The sequence below is a fragment of the Anarhichas minor genome, unplaced genomic scaffold (assembly GCF_050575085.1).
Source record: "Anarhichas minor isolate MPS153535 unplaced genomic scaffold, ASM5057508v1 ptg000027l, whole genome shotgun sequence".
In the NCBI taxonomy this organism is placed as follows: Eukaryota; Metazoa; Chordata; class Actinopteri; order Perciformes; family Anarhichadidae; genus Anarhichas; species Anarhichas minor.
Genome location: NW_027466473.1, coordinates 502,501 through 510,000, shown reverse-complemented (window position 1 = coordinate 510,000; position 7,500 = coordinate 502,501). Strand labels below are relative to the sequence as shown.

General features: G+C 39.6%; 18 non-coding genes and 2 pseudogenes across 18 annotated transcripts; all 20 read left to right on the top strand.

The window, feature by feature from the left end:
- The first annotated feature begins 112 nt into the window (after window positions 1–112).
- LOC142961913 (5S ribosomal RNA) lies at window positions 113–231 on the top strand. The gene has a single exon (XR_012957277.1). It is a non-coding gene; the product is annotated as a 5S ribosomal RNA (ribosomal RNA).
- A 252-nt stretch (window positions 232–483) lies between these two features.
- Window positions 484–602, top strand: LOC142961912 (5S ribosomal RNA). The gene has a single exon (XR_012957276.1). It is a non-coding gene; the product is annotated as a 5S ribosomal RNA (ribosomal RNA).
- Window positions 603–856: 254 nt separating this feature from the next.
- Window positions 857–975, top strand: LOC142960992 (5S ribosomal RNA; annotated as a pseudogene).
- Window positions 976–1,227: 252 nt separating this feature from the next.
- Window positions 1,228–1,346, top strand: LOC142961911 (5S ribosomal RNA). The gene has a single exon (XR_012957275.1). It is a non-coding gene; the product is annotated as a 5S ribosomal RNA (ribosomal RNA).
- Window positions 1,347–1,600: 254 nt separating this feature from the next.
- Window positions 1,601–1,719, top strand: LOC142961910 (5S ribosomal RNA). Its single transcript, XR_012957274.1, has one exon. It is a non-coding gene; the product is annotated as a 5S ribosomal RNA (ribosomal RNA).
- Window positions 1,720–1,973: 254 nt separating this feature from the next.
- Window positions 1,974–2,092, top strand: LOC142961909 (5S ribosomal RNA). Its single transcript, XR_012957273.1, has one exon. It is a non-coding gene; the product is annotated as a 5S ribosomal RNA (ribosomal RNA).
- Window positions 2,093–2,344: 252 nt separating this feature from the next.
- On the top strand, window positions 2,345–2,463 carry LOC142961907 (5S ribosomal RNA). Its single transcript, XR_012957272.1, has one exon. It is a non-coding gene; the product is annotated as a 5S ribosomal RNA (ribosomal RNA).
- Window positions 2,464–2,715: 252 nt separating this feature from the next.
- On the top strand, window positions 2,716–2,834 carry LOC142961905 (5S ribosomal RNA). The gene has a single exon (XR_012957270.1). It is a non-coding gene; the product is annotated as a 5S ribosomal RNA (ribosomal RNA).
- A 254-nt stretch (window positions 2,835–3,088) lies between these two features.
- On the top strand, window positions 3,089–3,207 carry LOC142960990 (5S ribosomal RNA; annotated as a pseudogene).
- A 252-nt stretch (window positions 3,208–3,459) lies between these two features.
- On the top strand, window positions 3,460–3,578 carry LOC142961904 (5S ribosomal RNA). The gene has a single exon (XR_012957269.1). It is a non-coding gene; the product is annotated as a 5S ribosomal RNA (ribosomal RNA).
- Window positions 3,579–3,832: 254 nt separating this feature from the next.
- Window positions 3,833–3,951, top strand: LOC142961903 (5S ribosomal RNA). The gene has a single exon (XR_012957268.1). It is a non-coding gene; the product is annotated as a 5S ribosomal RNA (ribosomal RNA).
- Window positions 3,952–4,205: 254 nt separating this feature from the next.
- LOC142961902 (5S ribosomal RNA) lies at window positions 4,206–4,324 on the top strand. The gene has a single exon (XR_012957267.1). It is a non-coding gene; the product is annotated as a 5S ribosomal RNA (ribosomal RNA).
- A 252-nt stretch (window positions 4,325–4,576) lies between these two features.
- On the top strand, window positions 4,577–4,695 carry LOC142961901 (5S ribosomal RNA). The gene has a single exon (XR_012957266.1). It is a non-coding gene; the product is annotated as a 5S ribosomal RNA (ribosomal RNA).
- Window positions 4,696–4,949: 254 nt separating this feature from the next.
- On the top strand, window positions 4,950–5,068 carry LOC142961900 (5S ribosomal RNA). Its single transcript, XR_012957265.1, has one exon. It is a non-coding gene; the product is annotated as a 5S ribosomal RNA (ribosomal RNA).
- Window positions 5,069–5,322: 254 nt separating this feature from the next.
- LOC142961899 (5S ribosomal RNA) lies at window positions 5,323–5,441 on the top strand. Its single transcript, XR_012957264.1, has one exon. It is a non-coding gene; the product is annotated as a 5S ribosomal RNA (ribosomal RNA).
- A 254-nt stretch (window positions 5,442–5,695) lies between these two features.
- Window positions 5,696–5,814, top strand: LOC142961560 (5S ribosomal RNA). Its single transcript, XR_012956958.1, has one exon. It is a non-coding gene; the product is annotated as a 5S ribosomal RNA (ribosomal RNA).
- A 254-nt stretch (window positions 5,815–6,068) lies between these two features.
- LOC142961898 (5S ribosomal RNA) lies at window positions 6,069–6,187 on the top strand. Its single transcript, XR_012957263.1, has one exon. It is a non-coding gene; the product is annotated as a 5S ribosomal RNA (ribosomal RNA).
- Window positions 6,188–6,441: 254 nt separating this feature from the next.
- Window positions 6,442–6,560, top strand: LOC142961807 (5S ribosomal RNA). Its single transcript, XR_012957182.1, has one exon. It is a non-coding gene; the product is annotated as a 5S ribosomal RNA (ribosomal RNA).
- Window positions 6,561–6,812: 252 nt separating this feature from the next.
- Window positions 6,813–6,931, top strand: LOC142961548 (5S ribosomal RNA). The gene has a single exon (XR_012956947.1). It is a non-coding gene; the product is annotated as a 5S ribosomal RNA (ribosomal RNA).
- Window positions 6,932–7,185: 254 nt separating this feature from the next.
- On the top strand, window positions 7,186–7,304 carry LOC142960905 (5S ribosomal RNA). The gene has a single exon (XR_012956491.1). It is a non-coding gene; the product is annotated as a 5S ribosomal RNA (ribosomal RNA).
- Window positions 7,305–7,500: the final 196 nt, after the last annotated feature.

Here is a 7,500-nt window from a genome sequence, read left to right as displayed (position 1 = left end):
AATATTTTCTTATTATTGGAATGTTAATTAATGAACTGGTTTAGTTTCGTTAACGTTTTAAAATTGACCTACTGTTGTAGGTTTTAAAGAACTATGTGTTGGAGACAAACTTGCTTACGGCCATACCTCTCTGTTCGCTCCCGATCTCGTCCGATCTCGGAAGATAAGCATAGTCGGGCCTGGTTAGTACTTGGATGGGAGACCGCCTGGGAATACCAGGTGCTGTAAGTTTTTTCACTTCTCTCTCCAAAAGGCAGAGGACACTGCTGCTTTTTCACTTGAGAAATATGAGAAACAGGCAAGATTGAAGAAGAGATGCATACAAAGATGTGGGTAACGGTGAAAAGGGAAACAGAATCAATCAATATATCAATATTTTCTTATTATTGGAATGTTAATTAATGAACTGGTTTAGTTTCGTTAACGTTTTAAAATTGACCTACTGTTGTAGGTTTTAAAGAACTATGTGTTGGAGACAAACTTGCTTACGGCCATACCTCTCTGTTCGCTCCCGATCTCGTCCGATCTCGGAAGATAAGCATAGTCGGGCCTGGTTAGTACTTGGATGGGAGACCGCCTGGGAATACCAGGTGCTGTAAGTTTTTTCACTTCTCTCTCCAAAAGGCAGAGGACACTGCTGCTTTTTCACTTGAGAAATATGTGAGAAAAAGACAAGATTGAAGAAGAGATGCATACAAAGATGTGGGTAACGGTAAAAAGGGAAACAGAATCAATCAATATATCAATATTTTCTTATTATTGGAATGTTAATTAATGAACTGGTTTAGTTTCGTTAACGTTTTAAAATTGACCTACTGTTGTAGGTTTTAAAGAACTATGTGTTGGAGACAAACTTGCTTACGGCCATACCTCTCTGTTCGCTCCCGATCTCGTCCGATCTATGAAGATAAGCATAGTCGGGCCTGGTTAGTACTTGGATGGGAGACCGCCTGGGAATACCAGGTGCTGTAAGTTTTTTCACTTCTCTCTCCAAAAGGCAGAGGACACTGCTGCTTTTTCACTTGAGAAATATGAGAAACAGGCAAGATTGAAGAAGAGATGCATACAAAGATGTGGGTAACGGTGAAAAGGGAAACAGAATCAATCAATATATCAATATTTTCTTATTATTGGAATGTTAATTAATGAACTGGTTTAGTTTCGTTAACGTTTTAAAATTGACCTACTGTTGTAGGTTTTAAAGAACTATGTGTTGGAGTCAAACTTGCTTACGGCCATACCTCTCTGTTCGCTCCCGATCTCGTCCGATCTCGGAAGATAAGCATAGTCGGGCCTGGTTAGTACTTGGATGGGAGACCGCCTGGGAATACCAGGTGCTGTAAGTTTTTTCACTTCTCTCTCCAAAAGGCAGAGGACACTGCTGCTTTTTCACTTGAGAAATATGTGAGAAAAAGACAAGATTGAAGAAGAGATGCATACAAAGATGTGGGTAACGGTAAAAAGGGAAACAGAATCAATCAATATATCAATATTTTCTTATTATTGGAATGTTAATTAATGAACTGGTTTAGTTTCGTTAACGTTTTAAAATTGACCTACTGTTGTAGGTTTTAAAGAACTATGTGTTGGAGACAAACTTGCTTACGGCCATACCTCTCTGTTCGCTCCCGATCTCGTCCGATCTCGGAAGATAAGCATAGTCGGGCCTGGTTAGTACTTGGATGGGAGACCGCCTGGGAATACCAGGTGCTGTAAGTTTTTTCACTTCTCTCTCCAAAAGGCAGAGGACACTGCTGCTTTTTCACTTGAGAAATATGTGAGAAAAAGACAAGATTGAAGAAGAGATGCATACAAAGATGTGGGTAACGGTAAAAAGGGAAACAGAATCAATCAATATATCAATATTTTCTTATTATTGGAATGTTAATTAATGAACTGGTTTAGTTTCGTTAACGTTTTAAAATTGACCTACTGTTGTAGGTTTTAAAGAACTATGTGTTGGAGACAAACTTGCTTACGGCCATACCTCTCTGTTCGCTCCCGATCTCGTCCGATCTCGGAAGATAAGCATAGTCGGGCCTGGTTAGTACTTGGATGGGAGACCGCCTGGGAATACCAGGTGCTGTAAGTTTTTTCACTTCTCTCTCCAAAAGGCAGAGGACACTGCTGCTTTTTCACTTGAGAAATATGAGAAACAGGCAAGATTGAAGAAGAGATGCATACAAAGATGTGGGTAACGGTGAAAAGGGAAACAGAATCAATCAATATATCAATATTTTCTTATTATTGGAATGTTAATTAATGAACTGGTTTAGTTTCGTTAACGTTTTAAAATTGACCTACTGTTGTAGGTTTTAAAGAACTATGTGTTGGAGACAAACTTGCTTACGGCCATACCTCTCTGTTCGCTCCCGATCTCGTCCGATCTCGGAAGATAAGCATAGTCGGGCCTGGTTAGTACTTGGATGGGAGACCGCCTGGGAATACCAGGTGCTGTAAGTTTTTTCACTTCTCTCTCCAAAAGGCAGAGGACACTGCTGCTTTTTCACTTGAGAAATATGAGAAACAGGCAAGATTGAAGAAGAGATGCATACAAAGATGTGGGTAACGGTGAAAAGGGAAACAGAATCAATCAATATATCAATATTTTCTTATTATTGGAATGTTAATTAATGAACTGGTTTAGTTTCGTTAACGTTTTAAAATTGACCTACTGTTGTAGGTTTTAAAGAACTATGTGTTGGAGACAAACTTGCTTACGGCCATACCTCTCTGTTCGCTCCCGATCTCGTCCGATCTCGGAAGATAAGCATAGTCGGGCCTGGTTAGTACTTGGATGGGAGACCGCCTGGGAATACCAGGTGCTGTAAGTTTTTTCACTTCTCTCTCCAAAAGGCAGAGGACACTGCTGCTTTTTCACTTGAGAAATATGTGAGAAAAAGACAAGATTGAAGAAGAGATGCATACAAAGATGTGGGTAACGGTAAAAAGGGAAACAGAATCAATCAATATATCAATATTTTCTTATTATTGGAATGTTAATTAATGAACTGGTTTAGTTTCGTTAACGTTTTAAAATTGACCTACTGTTGTAGGTTTTAAAGAACTATGTGTTGGAGACAAACTTGCTTACGGCCATACCTCTCTGTTCGCTCCCGATCTCGTCCGATCTATGAAGATAAGCATAGTCGGGCCTGGTTAGTACTTGGATGGGAGACCGCCTGGGAATACCAGGTGCTGTAAGTTTTTTCACTTCTCTCTCCAAAAGGCAGAGGACACTGCTGCTTTTTCACTTGAGAAATATGAGAAACAGGCAAGATTGAAGAAGAGATGCATACAAAGATGTGGGTAACGGTGAAAAGGGAAACAGAATCAATCAATATATCAATATTTTCTTATTATTGGAATGTTAATTAATGAACTGGTTTAGTTTCGTTAACGTTTTAAAATTGACCTACTGTTGTAGGTTTTAAAGAACTATGTGTTGGAGTCAAACTTGCTTACGGCCATACCTCTCTGTTCGCTCCCGATCTCGTCCGATCTCGGAAGATAAGCATAGTCGGGCCTGGTTAGTACTTGGATGGGAGACCGCCTGGGAATACCAGGTGCTGTAAGTTTTTTCACTTCTCTCTCCAAAAGGCAGAGGACACTGCTGCTTTTTCACTTGAGAAATATGTGAGAAAAAGACAAGATTGAAGAAGAGATGCATACAAAGATGTGGGTAACGGTAAAAAGGGAAACAGAATCAATCAATATATCAATATTTTCTTATTATTGGAATGTTAATTAATGAACTGGTTTAGTTTCGTTAACGTTTTAAAATTGACCTACTGTTGTAGGTTTTAAAGAACTATGTGTTGGAGACAAACTTGCTTACGGCCATACCTCTCTGTTCGCTCCCGATCTCGTCCGATCTCGGAAGATAAGCATAGTCGGGCCTGGTTAGTACTTGGATGGGAGACCGCCTGGGAATACCAGGTGCTGTAAGTTTTTTCACTTCTCTCTCCAAAAGGCAGAGGACACTGCTGCTTTTTCACTTGAGAAATATGTGAGAAAAAGACAAGATTGAAGAAGAGATGCATACAAAGATGTGGGTAACGGTAAAAAGGGAAACAGAATCAATCAATATATCAATATTTTCTTATTATTGGAATGTTAATTAATGAACTGGTTTAGTTTCGTTAACGTTTTAAAATTGACCTACTGTTGTAGGTTTTAAAGAACTATGTGTTGGAGACAAACTTGCTTACGGCCATACCTCTCTGTTCGCTCCCGATCTCGTCCGATCTCGGAAGATAAGCATAGTCGGGCCTGGTTAGTACTTGGATGGGAGACCGCCTGGGAATACCAGGTGCTGTAAGTTTTTTCACTTCTCTCTCCAAAAGGCAGAGGACACTGCTGCTTTTTCACTTGAGAAATATGAGAAACAGGCAAGATTGAAGAAGAGATGCATACAAAGATGTGGGTAACGGTGAAAAGGGAAACAGAATCAATCAATATATCAATATTTTCTTATTATTGGAATGTTAATTAATGAACTGGTTTAGTTTCGTTAACGTTTTAAAATTGACCTACTGTTGTAGGTTTTAAAGAACTATGTGTTGGAGACAAACTTGCTTACGGCCATACCTCTCTGTTCGCTCCCGATCTCGTCCGATCTCGGAAGATAAGCATAGTCGGGCCTGGTTAGTACTTGGATGGGAGACCGCCTGGGAATACCAGGTGCTGTAAGTTTTTTCACTTCTCTCTCCAAAAGGCAGAGGACACTGCTGCTTTTTCACTTGAGAAATATGTGAGAAAAAGACAAGATTGAAGAAGAGATGCATACAAAGATGTGGGTAACGGTAAAACGGGAAACAGAATCAATCAATATATCAATATTTTCTTATTATTGGAATGTTAATTAATGAACTGGTTTAGTTTCGTTAACGTTTTAAAATTGACCTACTGTTGTAGGTTTTAAAGAACTATGTGTTGGAGACAAACTTGCTTACGGCCATACCTCTCTGTTCGCTCCCGATCTCGTCCGATCTCGGAAGATAAGCATAGTCGGGCCTGGTTAGTACTTGGATGGGAGACCGCCTGGGAATACCAGGTGCTGTAAGTTTTTTCACTTCTCTCTCCAAACGGCAGAGGACACTGCTGCTTTTTCACTTGAGAAATATGTGAGAAAAAGACAAGATTGAAGAAGAGATGCATACAAAGATGTGGGTAACGGTAAAAAGGGAAACAGAATCAATCAATATATCAATATTTTCTTATTATTGGAATGTTAATTAATGAACTGGTTTAGTTTCGTTAACGTTTTAAAATTGACCTACTGTTGTAGGTTTTAAAGAACTATGTGTTGGAGACAAACTTGCTTACGGCCATACCTCTCTGTTCGCTCCCGATCTCGTCCGATCTCGGAAGATAAGCATAGTCGGGCCTGGTTAGTACTTGGATGGGAGACCGCCTGGGAATACCAGGTGCTGTAAGTTTTTTCACTTCTCTCTCCAAAAGGCAGAGGACACTGCTGCTTTTTCACTTGAGAAATATGTGAGAAAAAGACAAGATTGAAGAAGAGATGCATACAAAGATGTGGGTAACGGTAAAAAGGGAAACAGAATCAATCAATATATCAATATTTTCTTATTATTGGAATGTTAATTAATGAACTGGTTTAGGTTCGTTAACGTTTTAAAATTGACCTACTGTTGTAGGTTTTAAAGAACTATGTGTTGGAGACAAACTTGCTTACGGCCATACCTCTCTGTTCGCGCCCGATCTCGTCCGATCTCGGAAGATAAGCAGAGTCGGGCCTGGTTAGTACTTGGATGGGAGACCGCCTGGGAATACCAGGTGCTGTAAGTTTTTTCACTTCTCTCTCCAAAAGGCAGAGGACACTGCTGCTTTTTCACTTGAGAAATATGTGAGAAAAAGACAAGATTGAAGAAGAGATGCAAACAAAGATGTGGGTAACGGTAAAAAGGGAAACAGAATCAATCAATATATCAATATTTTCTTATTATTGGAATGTTAATTAATGAACTGGTTTAGTTTCGTTAACGTTTTAAAATTGACCTACTGTTGTAGGTTTTAAAGAACTATGTGTTGGAGACAAACTTGCTTACGGCCATACCTCTCTGTTCGCTCCCGATCTCGTCCGATCTCGGAAGATAAGCATAGTCGGGCCTGGTTAGTACTTGGATGGGAGACCGCCTGGGAATACCAGGTGCTGTAAGTTTTTTCACTTCTCTCTCCAAAAGGCAGAGGACACTGCTGCTTTTTCACTTGAGAAATATGTGAGAAAAAGACAAGATTGAAGAAGAGATGCATACAAAGATGTGTTTAACGGTAAAAAGGGAAACAGAATCAATCAATATCTCAATATTTTCTTATTATTGGAATGTTAATTAATGAACTGGTTTAGTTTCGTTAACGTTTTAAAATTGACCTACTGTTGTAGGTTTTAAAGAACTATGTGTTGGAGACAAACTTGCTTACGGCCATACCTCTCTGTTCGCGCCCGATCTCGTCCGATCTCGGAAGCTAAGCAGAGTCGGGCCTGGTTAGTACTTGGATGGGAGACCGCCTGGGAATACCAGGTGCTGTAAGTTTTTTCACTTCTCTCTCCAAAAGGCAGAGGACACTGCTGCTTTTTCACTTGAGAAATATCTGAAACAGGCAAGATTGAAGAAGAGATGCATACAAAGATGTGGGTAACGGTAAAAAGGGAAACAGAATCAATCAATATATCAATATTTTCTTATTATTGGAATGTTAATTAATGAACTGGTTTAGTTTCGTTAACGTTTTAAAATTGACCTACTGTTGTAGGTTTTAAAGAACTATGTGTTGGAGACAAACTTGCTTACGGCCATACCTCTCTGTTTGCTCCCGATCTCGTCCGATCTCGGAAGATAAGCAGAGTCGGGCCTGGTTAGTACTTGGATGGGAGACCGCCTGGGAATACCAGGTGCTGTAAGTTTTTTCACTTCTCTCTCCAAAAGGCAGAGGACACTGCTGCTTTTTCACTTGAGAAATATGTGAGAAAAAGGCAAGATTGAAGAAGAGATGCATACAAAGATGTGGGTCACGGTAAAAAGGGAAACAGAATCAATCAATATATCAATATTTTCTTATTATTGAAATGTTAATTAATGAACTGGTTTAGTTTCGTTAACGTTTTAAAATTGACCTACTGTTGTAGGTTTTAAAGAACTATGTGTTGGAGACAAACTTGCTTACGGCCATACCTCTCTGTTTGCTCCCGATCTCGTCCGATCTCGGAAGATAAGCAGAGTCGGGCCTGGTTAGTACTTGGATGGGAGACCGCCTGGGAATACCAGCTGCTGTAAGTTTTTTCACTTCTCTCTCCAAAAGGCAGAGGACACTGCTGCTTTTTCACTTGAGAAATATGAGAAACAGGCAAGATTGAAGAAGAGATGCATACAAAGATGTGGGTAACGGTAAAAAGGGAAACAGAATCAATCAATATATCAATATTTTCTTCTTATTGGAATGTTAATTAATGAACTGGTTTAGTTTCGTTAACGT